Genomic DNA, 12,796 nt, shown 5'->3' with positions numbered 1-12,796 from the left:
CGGGGGGGTGTGTGTGGGTGTGTGTGGGGGTGTGTGTCACGGTGCAGAGTTTGGCTCAGACGTACCGTGAAAGGGCCGGAGAAAAATCCCGTACGCGGCCCTGCGGTGCCGCCGGGACCTCGGGGGTGTCCGTGAGGGCTGCTGGGGACAGAGCTACCCTCCTCCGTGCCGACGGCCCCCCGGGACCAGCCCGGAGGCAGAGAAATCCCCAGCCCCGAAACTTGCCTTCCCCCACCTCATTTTTTCTCCCGCTCACGCCCCGGGGTTTTGGTCTCGGGGAGACGGGCTGCCCGCCTTGTCCCGAGCGGAGGGCGGCCACCGCCGCCTGCGCTGGGGAGGGGACGGTTCCCGTCCCGCGTCCCGCTCCCTTCGTCCCGGCGGCACGGGGTTCGCCCCATCGCTTTGCCCGATCCCGCGGGGTTGGGGTGTCTCCCCCCGCACAGGGCTTTGCCTTCCCCGGGGCCGGACCTCGACCCGCTGCTGTCCCCGCGGGATTGGCACCCACGGGGTGGCCGGACGTGGATGTCATGTGCACGGTGGCGTCTGTGCAGCACCGGGCGCGCGGGGCTGCCGAGCTGCGCCCTGGGGAGCAAGAGGGGCTGGAGGTGCTGCGGCTTGGACTTAGAGGAGTTTGAAGCCCACTTCCCTGGAGACCTTGCAAAGGCCTGTGCCTGCTCCGAATTTCATAGTCACAGAAGGGTTTGGGTTGGAAGGGACCTTGAAGATCACCTCGTTCCACCCCCCTGCCCTGCGCAGGGCCACCCCCCCCCAGCCCAGGGTGCTCCCAGCCCCGTCCAACCCGGCCTTGAACCCCTCCAGGGATGGGGCAGCCACAGCTTCTCGGGGCACCCTGCGCCGGGGGCTCAGCGCCCCCACAGCCAACAATTTCTTCCCAATATCTCATCTCAATCTCCCCTCTCTCAGTGTCAAACCGTCCCCCCCTCGTCCCACGGCTCCCCTCCCTGACCCAGAGTCCCCCCCAGCTCTCCTGGAGCCCCTTTAGGCACTGGAAGGGGCTCTGAGGTCTCCACGGAGCCTTCTCTTCTCCAGGCTGACCCCCCCACCTCTCCCAGCAGAGGAGCTCCAGCCCTCCCAGCATCTCCGGGGCCCCCTCTGGCCCCGCTCCACCAGCCCCATGTCTCTCCTGCGCTGAGGCCCCCGAGCTGGAGGCAGCGCTGCGGGGGGGTCTCCCCAGAGCAGAGCAGAGCGCAGCAGAGGGGCACAACCCCCCCTGGCCCTGCTGGCCACGCTGCGGGGGATGCAGCCCGGGGTGCCGGGGGCTCGCTGGGCTCCAGCGCACGGTGCCGGCTCATGGTGAGCTTCTCCTCCGCCAACACCCCGAGGTGTCCTCCTTCGGTGAGATTTTTCGCGGAGGTGTTCAGTTGCCCCCTCCCTCCCCGTCCTTTCCCAGCGCGTTGCTGGGGTGGGGGAAAGAAATGCGTTTAAAGAGTTTTGTGGCTGCAAAATCTCCGCTGCCGTGGCTCCCGCGCAGGCTCCGGGCTCCCGGGGTGGAGGTGCTGCGGCGGTGGGACGAGGCGTCCCGCTCCCTGTCCCCTGGTGGGAAGAGCGAGGCCGGGCCAGCCGTCCCCACACGTCCCCGTGTCCCTTCGGGAAGGGACCGGGAAGTGCGGTTTTGCCCCGCGGCCGAGTGGGTTCTGCCTCGGCCACTGGTGCTGCGGGTGGACCCCCACTGCAGTGTTTGGGGGGGGGGGGGCGGCAGAGACCCGGACAGACCCGTGGGGGCCGGGAAGGGTGGGAAGGGGAGGCGGTGTGACCGTGGGACGGGGTCTGCGGCTCCGCCGTGTTCCCCGTTGGTGGGGTCGGGCTCGCTCGGAGCATCCACACCCTCGGGCCGTGCGGGGATCGGGGGGGTGTCGAGGCGGTTTTGCCCCCCCCCGGGGTCGGGGCAGCAGCAGCAGGGAAGCGCTGCAATGGAGGTTTTCGCATCCATCGGTGATGATTTTGGGGGTCGGAGAGCGGCGTGGTGGTGGTGGTGGTGGTGGGGGGGGGCAGCCGTACTGGGGCTCGCTGCCCCTTTCCCGCAGCCCCCCCACGCATCCCGGCTCCGTCGTTAGCCTGACCCCTGATTACACTCCGCAGGCTCTGCATCGCTGCCGTTGCCCCGGCAACGTGTCGTCGCCACAGCAACCGTGACAACCTTATGTTCATTAATTTAAAAAGGTTCACAGTGTAACAAATGAAATAGTTATAAGCTTGTCAGGGTGTTAAGGAGCAGGGGCTGACAACTCGCCCCCCCGCCTCCCGTCGGAGCAGCCCAGCCCGGCTCCGTTCCCGGGAGCCGCTCTGCCTCGGGATGCCCATCCCAGGCCCTCCATCACACCCCATCCTTAATTGCAGTAATTAGTTTAGGGCAGGTTTTTTGGAGCGTCCCGGCAGCGCCGCATCACTGGATGACCCCCCCCTCCCCGGGGAGAGTCAGAGGACCTGGATGATGGGGGGGTGGGGGGGGGTGGGGTTTGGACCAAAGATGCTTCACGCCTTGGGGTACCCCTGCCCGCGGCGTGGCAGCGTCACCTTCCCCGGAGCGTCTCTGGGGTCTCTTGTAGAGGATAACTATTTCCATACAACCTGTAGCATCTGCGCTATTGAGATGGATCTCTTCACCTTTGGACCCAATTTGGTTGAGAAGGGGGGGGGTGGGGAAGACGAACAGACCAAATACGTGATTATGGATCTCTCGTTTCCTTGGGAAACATGGAGAGCATCACCGGTACCCCGAGCAGCCCATCCCGTCAGCTGGCGGGAGTTAATCCCGGCCGGCTGAGCCCAGCAGCTGGGGTAAATCCCTGTTTTCCTTGAAGTCCCTGGGCCGGGTGGCCGGCAGGTACCAAAAAATTGAATTGCAAAAAAATTGTTGCAAAATTGAAGATGATAAAGCCCCGGCAGCTGATGCCAGTGGAGTACCCGCTTCTGCCTTCGTTATGTATTATTTTGCTGAAATCTCAGCAGACTTCAAGTTGACCGTAACCCTTTAATCTCGAAATAAAGGCCATCCTCCGTTTGGCTTTTTGTAAAGTGGAAACATGAAAGGGACCGGTTTAAAATAAAAAATCTCCTGCCATCGCGATCCCGCTCGGCGAGCTGAGAATAAGGTCATTTTTTTTTCAGCACGAAAAGTGGCCGTTTTAGTTAAAAATAAAAATGGCGACTTCTGGGCCACATCCCTTCCTGGTGGAAGCCGGCGCTGGGATTGCACCGGTTTTTGCTGGGTGGGACTCAGCGTTTCCCGGCTCCGATGGTGGCTCGTGCACGTGGTCCCTTCGTACTGGCAAAGTGCCATCGCGGGGACCGGATTTTGCCCTCGTTTCAACCCCTGCGCTGCGTTCCTCCGGCGCCAGAGGCGGTGATTGCCGCGGTTTTGGCAGAGGGGATGCTCAAAAAGCCTGGCCCCGGCTCTCCCCATCCCCACGGCCGTCCCTGCGGGAAAAACGAAGGCCGAGCGGGAGCTGGTGTCGGAGGATTCCTGTGGCAAAGGGGGACGTTGGCGGCGACGGCCCCGCTCTCCGCCCGGCGCTTCGGGGCTGAGCCGCCAACGCCGGCAGCAGCGGGATGAGAAACCTGCTGAGCACCCGCGGGTGCTCGTCTCCTCGCCTTCAAGAGATCCTTCAAAATCTTTCTCAATAATTAAACGAGCAAGGCCTAAAAATAGCACCGAGATCTACTATATGTGGCAGGATAATTTAGGGGGAGAGCAGGGAACAAAACGTCCTCTGCGTCCCAGTCTTCCCCCCCCACCCCGACGGCTCGGGGGGCACGGGGAGGGTACCGGCTTTCGGGAGCGGGGGTCCGGCGGTGGGTGGTTGGGATGGTGTCCAGCGCGGCCGGCCTTGGGGAAGCTTCGTTCCCTGGAAAAAGCTCTTTGGCAGCTTTTTATGGCGTGGCGGCTTTTGGAAGGGCAGGGCAGCCTGGGGTGGGGGTTGCAGCGAGGAAGGGATCCGTTGGGGCACCTCGTTGTAGCTCGGAGGTTTCTCCTCCTCTCCGGGCACCGCCGGTAGGCGACCAAAATAAGCCGGTGGTACGGTCGACCACCCAACCCCGTGGTTCGGATGCCGCCGTGGATGGCGGTTCGGGAATAGCATCCCCAGACGGGGCAGCCGGAGCCTCAGATACCCGCTCTCCCGAGCCCTCCCTGATCTTCGAAGCTCTCCAGCGTGAAAGCGGGTCTGCGGCGGAGCAGATAAACCCACCGCCTGGAAGGTGAAGGCGCTGCTCGAACCTCTGCTCGCCGGAGAGGAGAGACCCGCTGCTGGGGAGGGTCCCGGGGGGGGCGGTGCGGGGACATGGTACCGCGCCCCGCTGTCCCCTTGGAGGGGGGGTCTTGTGCTTCTTCCGTCCCGGGGGGGGAGAAGCACAACGGGACTCGGTGTCAGCGGTCCCAGAGGGCACAGCGATGCGAAACGGGGCTGCGACCGCCACTCGGAGTGTTAATTAATTATTCCGGCTGGGACGCGGCAGGTTTTGGCCGGGATGCTGCGCCAGGCGCGGCGCGAGCTCGCAGCGAGCTCTTCTCGCGGCGTGGAGGAGAGCAGGGCTGGAGGCTGTGGGAGCACTGGGATGCCTGGAAAGAGGAGAAGGGGAAGGGATTAGGAATACGGATAGCGGCCCCAGCGGGATGGCGGGGGAGGGAGCCGGTGTTGCTGCCTCTCCGTCCCCGTTTGGGGGGACATTCCCGGCTCGGCCTCCCTGAAACTCCCTCGCAAGCGAAAGGCAAAGAGCTCAGCCGCGCATTGCATAACCGGGGGGGGGAAAAAAAAAAAAAAGGCGTCCTCCGGAGCCGAGTGGCTGCCGGCCAACGTTTGGCATTAAAGTGGAGCAGAGGATACCGGGAGGAGAGCGGGGATTAGGCCGGGAGGAGACGGGATGAAGTGAGCAGCGGCGACGCCGTGCAGGGGGGGGTCGCGCTCCCGGGGGGCCGCGGCCAGGAGAGCTCCGGTGTTTTTTCCCCCCCCGCCCCGGTACGAAGCCTGGCGGCACGCAACCGAATCCGCCGTGCGGAGCTCTGGGCACCTCCCATCGGCGTTGGGGCTGGGATGGGTCGGACCCACGGCGCTGGGAGGCTGCTTTGACTCACGGGTGATAAGGACCTCACCCAAGAGAGGGTTTTTTTTTTTTTTTTTTTTTTTTTGGCGCCCGTGTGTACGCGCCGGGCTCGGTTCCTGCAGGTTGGACTGGCTGAGCGATGGGGAAGGTGCCGGGCCCTCTCATTAGCGCCAGGCGTGCGTGCGGGAATCGCAGATAGCGTCTCAGGGAGGGTCTCGGGGAGGAGAACAGACACCGGCAAAAAGAGGTCCCGGCTGGAAAAAAAAAAAAAAACATCTTTGCTTTTTTCCGGGCTGCAGAGCGCCGGAACCGCTCTGGATCTCGCGCTCTGATTCAGCGAGACGGTTCAGGCTTGTAAATTTGGGGAGTTTCTTGAAATTGGGCTGCTCCCAGTCAGCTGCTACTCCTACACAGGGAGGATACGCGCTCGCCGGGGGCGCCGGCTGATACCCCACCGGCTGCCGCAACCGCCGCGCTCACCGGCAAAGGGAGAGCGTAACTGCAGTTTTCTCCTTTGGAAGAAAAAAAGGAGAGGTCTCGTTAATTTGACATTGTAAGCGTTTTTCTCCCGAGATAGGCGTTTTCCCAACCTCGGTGAGCCGATAAACCACGCGCTCGGCTTAACCCCCGGCGGTGCTAAAAGCCGCCTCCCTTGCTGATAACCCCCCCTCCCCCCCATCCCCCCCCCAGCAGCGGGAGCCGGGGGATGCTCTGTCCTAGTTGGAACCCCCCGATGCAGACCAGCGAAGTTGCCGCCAGCTTGGCCTGAGCTAAGCCCCGGCTGGGTTTTGCTGCCGGCGGAAGCTTTTGGACTTTTCCCATCAGGGTTCGGCACCGGAGGTTACCCCGAGGAGCGTAAGCCGCGGGGTGCGCGGCTCCCGCCGCCGCGCCGTGATGCCGAGGGGTGAAGGCGGCAGCGTGCCAGCGGGGACGGCAAACGGTCCGGATCGGTGGACCGATGTTTTGGGACAGCAGCAAAGTCCAACCCCCCCTTGCTGATTTATCCATCGCTGGTGGCCCGGTGATGTCCAAGCTGGTCCAAGCCCCCAGCCAACCCCCGGTAGCCCGGCTCAGGAAGGGGTCACCCCCTCTTTTGCCTCGGCACCCCGAGCGGGGTGGTGGAGAGGATGACAACGAGCCGTCCCCACGGCAGGTCCGGTGGTGGCCTTGGGGACACTCACACGAAGGGGGTGGCCCTGACTCAGTTCCTCTCTCGGCCGCAGACGGTCTGTGGGACTTTGGGCGGGACGCGGAGGGCGGCTGCTTTCTGCAACCTGCTTTTTTATTTCTTTATTTATTTCTTTATTTTTTAATTATTTTTAAATTTATTTTTTTTTCCTCCCCTTTTCTGCTGGTGGCTCCTGTTTGAGGGCTCGCCGCGACGGTTCCCGCTCACCCATCTGCCTTCGAAAGCAGAGCGTTTCACAGGTCTGGCTGCGAGCGCGGCCGTGCCGGCGGCGGCACCGAGCAGGGGCTGGGGATGCAGCGAGGGGAGGAGGTTTCGGGCGCCGCCAGTTTGTACCCCGGGGAGCTGAAGGCCAACACATTCGCACTCAGCTTTGCGGCAAAATCGGGGGCGCGGCCAGGAATCTCCGTCCCCCAAAAGCCTCGCGGTGCCGGTGGCACGCCGCCCAGGCTTCCCGGCCTTGGGTCGAGGATCAGGGCGAATCCCGTTTTAAGGCGAAAGGTTATGGGTGGGAAGGAAGCAATCACAAAGCAAACACCACGGCGTTCTCCAACCACACACGGTTTTGGCACAATAAATAGAAGGGAAGGGACAAAAATAGCCCCCAGGCTCGCAGTGCGGACGGAAGGAGAGGAAGCGGGGCTGTTTCGGGGCCGGGGGGGGGGGTTTGCTCTCCCAACCCACCCCGCAAGCCCTGAGTCACGGGTAAGTTGGTGTCGCGGCTGTAAGACAACATCCAGGAGCAGAAACGACGAGGGGGGCCGGGGGGCAGTCGCCTGAGCCCTTACAAAACTCGCTGCGCCCCCACCGCCCTCGCAGAGGTGCGGCGCTTTCCCTGTCCGCGATCCCCCTTCGGCTGAGCTGAGCCTTCGTTTGGGCACGAGCGAAGCCCAGAGGTGACGGCGCAGGGACCGGCAGCCGGGATAAAGCACCGGGAATTTGGCTCTGGTGTTTGGAGCCGGGTCTGTGAGCCCCCCCCAAGTCTAACACAAACCCCCTTCCACGGCCGCCAACGCTTCGGGTCCACATTTGGGGTGGGTTTGGAGGGGCGGCGGGGGGGGCAAAGCAGGCAGGGACCTGGAAGTTAAATGTTTTCACGCTCTCCTGCAAGCCTTGCTACGGGAAAGAAAACCCCCCATCCTCCCCCCCCCCCCCCCAACACCCCCCACATCGCCTCCCCTTGGGGTGACACCGGGGAAACACCTCCCTGGCTGCAGTGGGACCTCGGTGCTATTTGGGGTGGGGGGGGGGGTTCAGTGGGGGGGGTCTAAGGGTGGGAGGTGGTGGTGGTGGGGGGGGTCAGCACCTTGTGCCCCCCCTCCCCGCGTGGCCCCGCTGGTGGGGTGCGCAGCTGGAGCCCTGGCAGAGCCCTGCCGCTTTAAACCTGCCTCTCCCACGTGCTGTCTGGTTGTGCTGGAGACGGTGACGCAGGCAGGACGTCAATGGACGCTGTGGGAGAATTTAGACTTGGAGAGGAAAAAAAAGGGGGGGGTAAGGGGAGGGGAAGGGAAAGGGGGGGGGGACACAGGGAGGAAGGGCCTCCTTGAGGGGAGCAGGGGGCCGAGGGGGTGCACAGCCGGGATAGGAGGGACCCGGCGCTCAGCCTTGTGGGGTCCCCCGGGAGCATCGCTGGTGGCATCGCTCCATGCCATGATATTCCACCCCCCCACTTCCCGCCCCCTCCCAGTAAACACTGGGGCCTCCGCCAGCTGCCAGGGCAAATAATCCGCCTCCCATGGGGGGGGGTGCGGGGGGGTGGGGGGGCAGCCGGGGTGGGCCACGTGAAGGCGATGCTTCCTTCCCACCCGCTTGGCACCACCACCACCACCCCCCACTGCCACCACCGCCACCGCACGTGTGCCACCCTCGTCCTCACCCGCCGGCCGGGGGGTGCTGGTCTCACCGTGCAGGGGGGGGGGGCCACAGGGAGTGGGGCTGGCAGGGACACTGCGGGGTCACCGGGGCTGTCCCTTGGCTCGAGGGATTACCCCCACAGAATCACAGACTGGTTTGGGTTGGAAGGGACCTTAGAGCCCATCTCGTTTCCACCCCACTGCCGTGGGGACGTGTGTGTACCCGCCCTCGGGCATCATTTGGGCAACAGCTTCCCCGGGCACGGATGCTCCAGACCCCGCAGGGCTTTGGAGGATGCAGGCTGCCACCCTTGCCAGGACGAAGGGACAACTCACGGGGTCATGGAGGGGTTTGGGTTGGAAGGGACCTTAAAGACCACCCAGTGCCACCCCCTGCCCCGGGCAGGGCCACCTCCCCCCAGCCCAGGTTGCTCCCAGCCCCGTCCAACCCGGCCTTGAACCCCTCCAGGGATGGGGCAGCCACAGCTTCTCGGGGCACCCTGTGCCAGGGGCTCACCGCCCCCACAGCCAACAATTTCTTCCCAATATCTCATCTCAATCTCCCCTCTCTCAGAGTCAAACCGTCCCCCCTCGCCCCGTTGCTACACGCCCCTGTGAGCGCATCTCCTCTCTCTGGTCGGCGTTTGCTCCCCCATCCCCAAAAGTGGGCTGTGCCCCCACTGGGGACATCGCCACCCACCCCCGGGGTGAGGGTCCGGCTGACGTGGGGTGGCAGGAGACCCGCGTCCCCCTCCCTCGCTTTACGCTCTGCAGCATCCCGATGGCGCCGGCATTGCCGGGGTGCGAGCCGGCGGCGGCACTTCCACGCCAGCGAGCGACGAGATGAGCCGCGGCCTTTGATTCCTCGCCGCATCCGACTCCGATCCTTTTAAAAGCCAAAGTGGTGGCCCCAAAACCGGCACAGGAGCTCTGCCGCTGCCGGGCTCGGGGGAGGGAATGGCAGCAGAGACCAAAAAATCGCCGCACGGAGGGTAGAGATGCTTCTCCGCGGCACGGGACTCTGCTCTCGGCTTTGAAACCGGCCCTCAACCGGCTCCTCTCCCGTCCTCCCGCCGCTCGGAGCAGGAAAGTTTTTCCCACTTTAGGTTTTTGGGCGTCTTGTTTGGTTGTTTGGGTTTGTTTGTTTTTTTTTTTCAATCGCCTGAGGGTGTAGGTGGCTGCAGATCTTGGAAGAGCCGGGAGTCCTTCCTCCTACCCGCTGGCGTAGGGCAAGGGAAAGCAATTTCCACCGGCAAGAGGCCACGTACCGGCGGTACGAAGCCATCGGCCTGGTGTGGGAAGGGAGTTACTCAGCGTTTGGTTCCCAAGAGAGAAAAAAAAAACCAAAAAACAACAACAAAAAAAACACAGCTCAAACTGCCTTTCCAAAATACTTTTGAGGTTCATAGTAATATTCTCGTCTTGGTCTCATAAATATCCTGGGTTGGATCCTTCCCTCTTTTCCACCCCGTAGCTCACGGAGAGGCACCGGCGCTCGGCTGCTGCGCGTTATTATGACTATTTTTATTTTTGATTTCTTTGGATACATCATCTCAGTTGATTGGAAAACAAACCCCAGAGAATCCTTGAGGAGAGACTGCAAACAGCTCTTGGTGAGATGACTAATCCCATCTCTATCTAAACCAACAGGGTGCTAAAAATAGCCCTATTTCTAACAATAAATATAATAAAATAACTAACTGACAACAAACAGCCCCAAAAAGCCAAACACGCTGAAAAGTCCACTAGAAATACATATCTCGATGGGGGAAGGAGCCCGCGGGAAACTGTGTCACTGAGTCAGAGGGGTGACGGCGGCGCCAGTGCCACCGGTGATGCTCAGGTCGGATCCGGCCTCTCCGTCGAGATATTTGTGTCTTTGCTTAGTTTGTCCCAGATTAACGCGGGGAATGGGGCAGGGGCCGCGCTCCGGCCCCGAAAAAGCCCATCCCGGAACGGCCGGCTGCATCCGCGCCACCATCCCGGCCCTGAGCACCCACCGTCCCCCCGGGGAGCCGCAGAGCGGGACCCGCTTCCCCACCTCGGGGCTGCAGGTCCGCTCCCCCGCTCCGGCTTTCCCCGCAGCGTTCGCTCCCTCCCTGCCCGCTCCCCGCGCACCTTGGATAATTCGCCGCCTACTTTCCACGCACCGGGAGCCTCCACCCACGCGCCAGCGCGTTGCAAAACGTCCCCCCTCGGTTGAGTCACCGCCATCGGGGAACCTCGTCCTGCCCTCCCGGTGGGAGACGGGGCTCCAGGACCGTTCAACCACGATGAACAGCCCCAACGACAGCACAGCCCCACATCACCCCAAGCGTTTGGGGACACAATTGGGTTTTTTGGAGGTCCACACAGGGGGACTGTGATGGTTAATGGCGTGGTCTTGGTTAAATCGCAACGGCTGGAGCTGCTCCCCCATCCCTGGCAACTCCCCTGCGGCTGGTTTGGTGCTCCAGGGCCGCCGGCAGCGCCTGTATTCCCAGTGCTCCAGCTGGATGCGACCCAACGTGGCCGGGACATCCTTGTCACCCGTCCCCTCGTGCTGGGACAGCGGCCTTGTGCGTGACACAAGTCATCACCCAGAGCCCCCGTCTTCTGGGGCATCAGACTCCCGCCGGGCTCGTGCCGGATGGGGAGCTGGGCTGCACGTCCACCGCTCGGGGGGACCCATGAAACATCTCCCGTGGAGGCTCCGACCCCTCGCACCATGTTGATTCCACCGGGTGTAGCCCCACGCCAGCTTAATTTTTATTTTTACTGCTTTCTGTGGCACGTGGGATCCCACGCGGCGCCACACGGCACTTCTCCGGCCAGCGCTCGGCGGCGGGAGAGCTCATCCGGTGGGAGAACCAGCACTTGCCGTGCCCCACAGTGCAGAGCCGGGTCCGCATCCTTCCACCCCCCATCCCGGCACCACCTGCATCCCCCACCCCGAGGCTGCCGGCACGCACCACCGCGGCTGCACCGCACCGGGTCCCCTAAAACTCTGAGTCCTGCCCCAAACAGCCCCGGCGCCGGGGCAGTGGGTGTCCAACAGGTTGGACTTCTTGAGGGCAACCGCAGAGCGATGCGTGCCGGTTGAAGGTACAGGAGGAGCGGGAAGAGAGGGAATGTAACGCCCGGTCGTTGAGCCGGGCCTGGTTTGTGGGAAGCCCTTCGGCATCGCCGGTGGGTGCTGGTGGCACATGGCCCCGAGGACTCAGTGCTGCGGGGAAGGGCTGGGGCAGCGCCGCCTTCGCACCCGTGTCCTGGAGACGCGGGAGGTGAGAGCAGCGGCGTGGCCGGTAACGGCACCGGACACTGAACCGGGACCCGCTGCCACCTCCGAGCGCCAGAGCAGAGAAACGCGGAATGGTTTGGGTGGGAATGGTTTGAAGATGATCCAGTCCAACCCCGCCACTGGCAGGGACACCCCCCCACTAGACCCATCCAAGGGACCCCCACTGCACCCCCTTCACCGGGGTGAGGGGGGATGAACGTGCCCCGGGGTGGCTTTTGGGGACACGCGCCAGGACCGACCCCGGGGTTCCGCACCGGGATGGCGACACTCGAACTCCCCCGACCCCACTGCCCTGTCCCCCCCACGGGAGCACTGGGCAAACCCCCCCAACCCCCCCGGGGTGCCTGTGGGGGGGTGGGCAGCACACGGGGGACACCAGATGGCACCCACACGAGTGGGGCTGCGCTGGATGGAGCCAGACCCTGTGGGTGGAGGTGTGGGGGGGTCCCACTCCCCCCTCCCCCCCCTCCAAGGCCCCCGGCTCTACCCCAAGCTCTGCCCCCCCCCAAGCCCCACTCTCCCCCATCCGGCCCCGGCTCCCCCCCCCCCCAGGCTCTGGCTGTGGCCCCCCCCCGACCCCCGCTCTCCCTCCCCCTCTGACACCCCGGCCCCAGACTCTCCCCCCTTGGGGTCCTGCTGTGTCCCCCCCACCCCCCGGGTTCTCCCCCCTCGGCCCTGCCGAGCCCCCCCCGACCCCAGCCCCAGCTCTCCCCCCCGGCCCTGCCCCCCCCCAAGCCCCAGACCCCCCCCCCCGGGCCCAACTCTCCCCTCAGACCTGTCCCCCCCCCGCCCCCGGTCCGCCTCTACCCCCAACTCTCCCCTCCGGCTCTGCCCCCCCCCTCCCCCCCCAAGCCCCAGACCCCCCCCCGGGCCCAACTCTCCCCTCAGACCTCCCCCCCCCCGCCCGCGGCCCGCCCCTACCCCCAACTCTCCCCCTCGCCTTTCCCCCCCCCCCCCCAAGCCCCAGACCCCCCTCATCCCGCCTCTCCCCTCAGCTCCGCCCCCCCCCCCCCCCCCAAGCCCCGTTCCCCCCCCCCGCCCCCGGCCCGGCCCGGCTCTGCCCCCGGCCCCGCTCCGTTTCCTCCCCGCCGCGGCGGCCATTGGCTGCCCCGCGCCGCCGCCCGCGCCGCGTCCTGACGCTGTGCTGGGCCGGGCCCGGCCATGGTCGCTCCGCGCCGGCTCCGCCGCAGCCCGGGCAGGCGGCTGCGCCCCGCTGGAGGTGGGTGCCCCCCCCCCCCACTTCTTTCCTTCCTTCCCCCCCCCTCCCCTTTCTCCTTTCTGCCCTTTACAATTTTTAAAAAATTATTATTTATTTCGCCATCCGGCAACGGCGCCGCGGGAGGGCGACGAGCGCGGTGTGTGTGTGTGGTTTATTATTTTTTAAGGGGGGGTGTGTGTGTGTTGATATATCCCCCC

At 64.5% G+C, this 12,796-nt stretch overlaps 1 protein-coding gene across 1 annotated transcript in view; it reads left to right on the top strand.

Annotated features, from left to right (window-relative positions):
- Positions 1 to 12,524: 12,524 nt before the first annotated feature.
- MEF2D (myocyte enhancer factor 2D) overlaps positions 12,525 to 12,796 on the top strand; it is an 83,641-nt gene continuing 83,369 nt past the window's right edge. The window contains exon 1 of the mRNA XM_082495931.1: positions 12,525 to 12,599. The gene's annotated coding sequence lies outside the window, so the exon portion shown is untranslated. The remainder of the gene's footprint in view (positions 12,600 to 12,796) is intronic.

Source organism: Vanellus vanellus (assembly GCF_965231255.1).
Source record: "Vanellus vanellus genome assembly, chromosome: 27".
NCBI lineage: Eukaryota > Metazoa > Chordata > Aves > Charadriiformes > Charadriidae > Vanellus > Vanellus vanellus.
The sequence above is the reverse complement of the archived record's forward strand: the minus strand, read 5'-3'. Positions and strand labels throughout refer to the sequence as shown.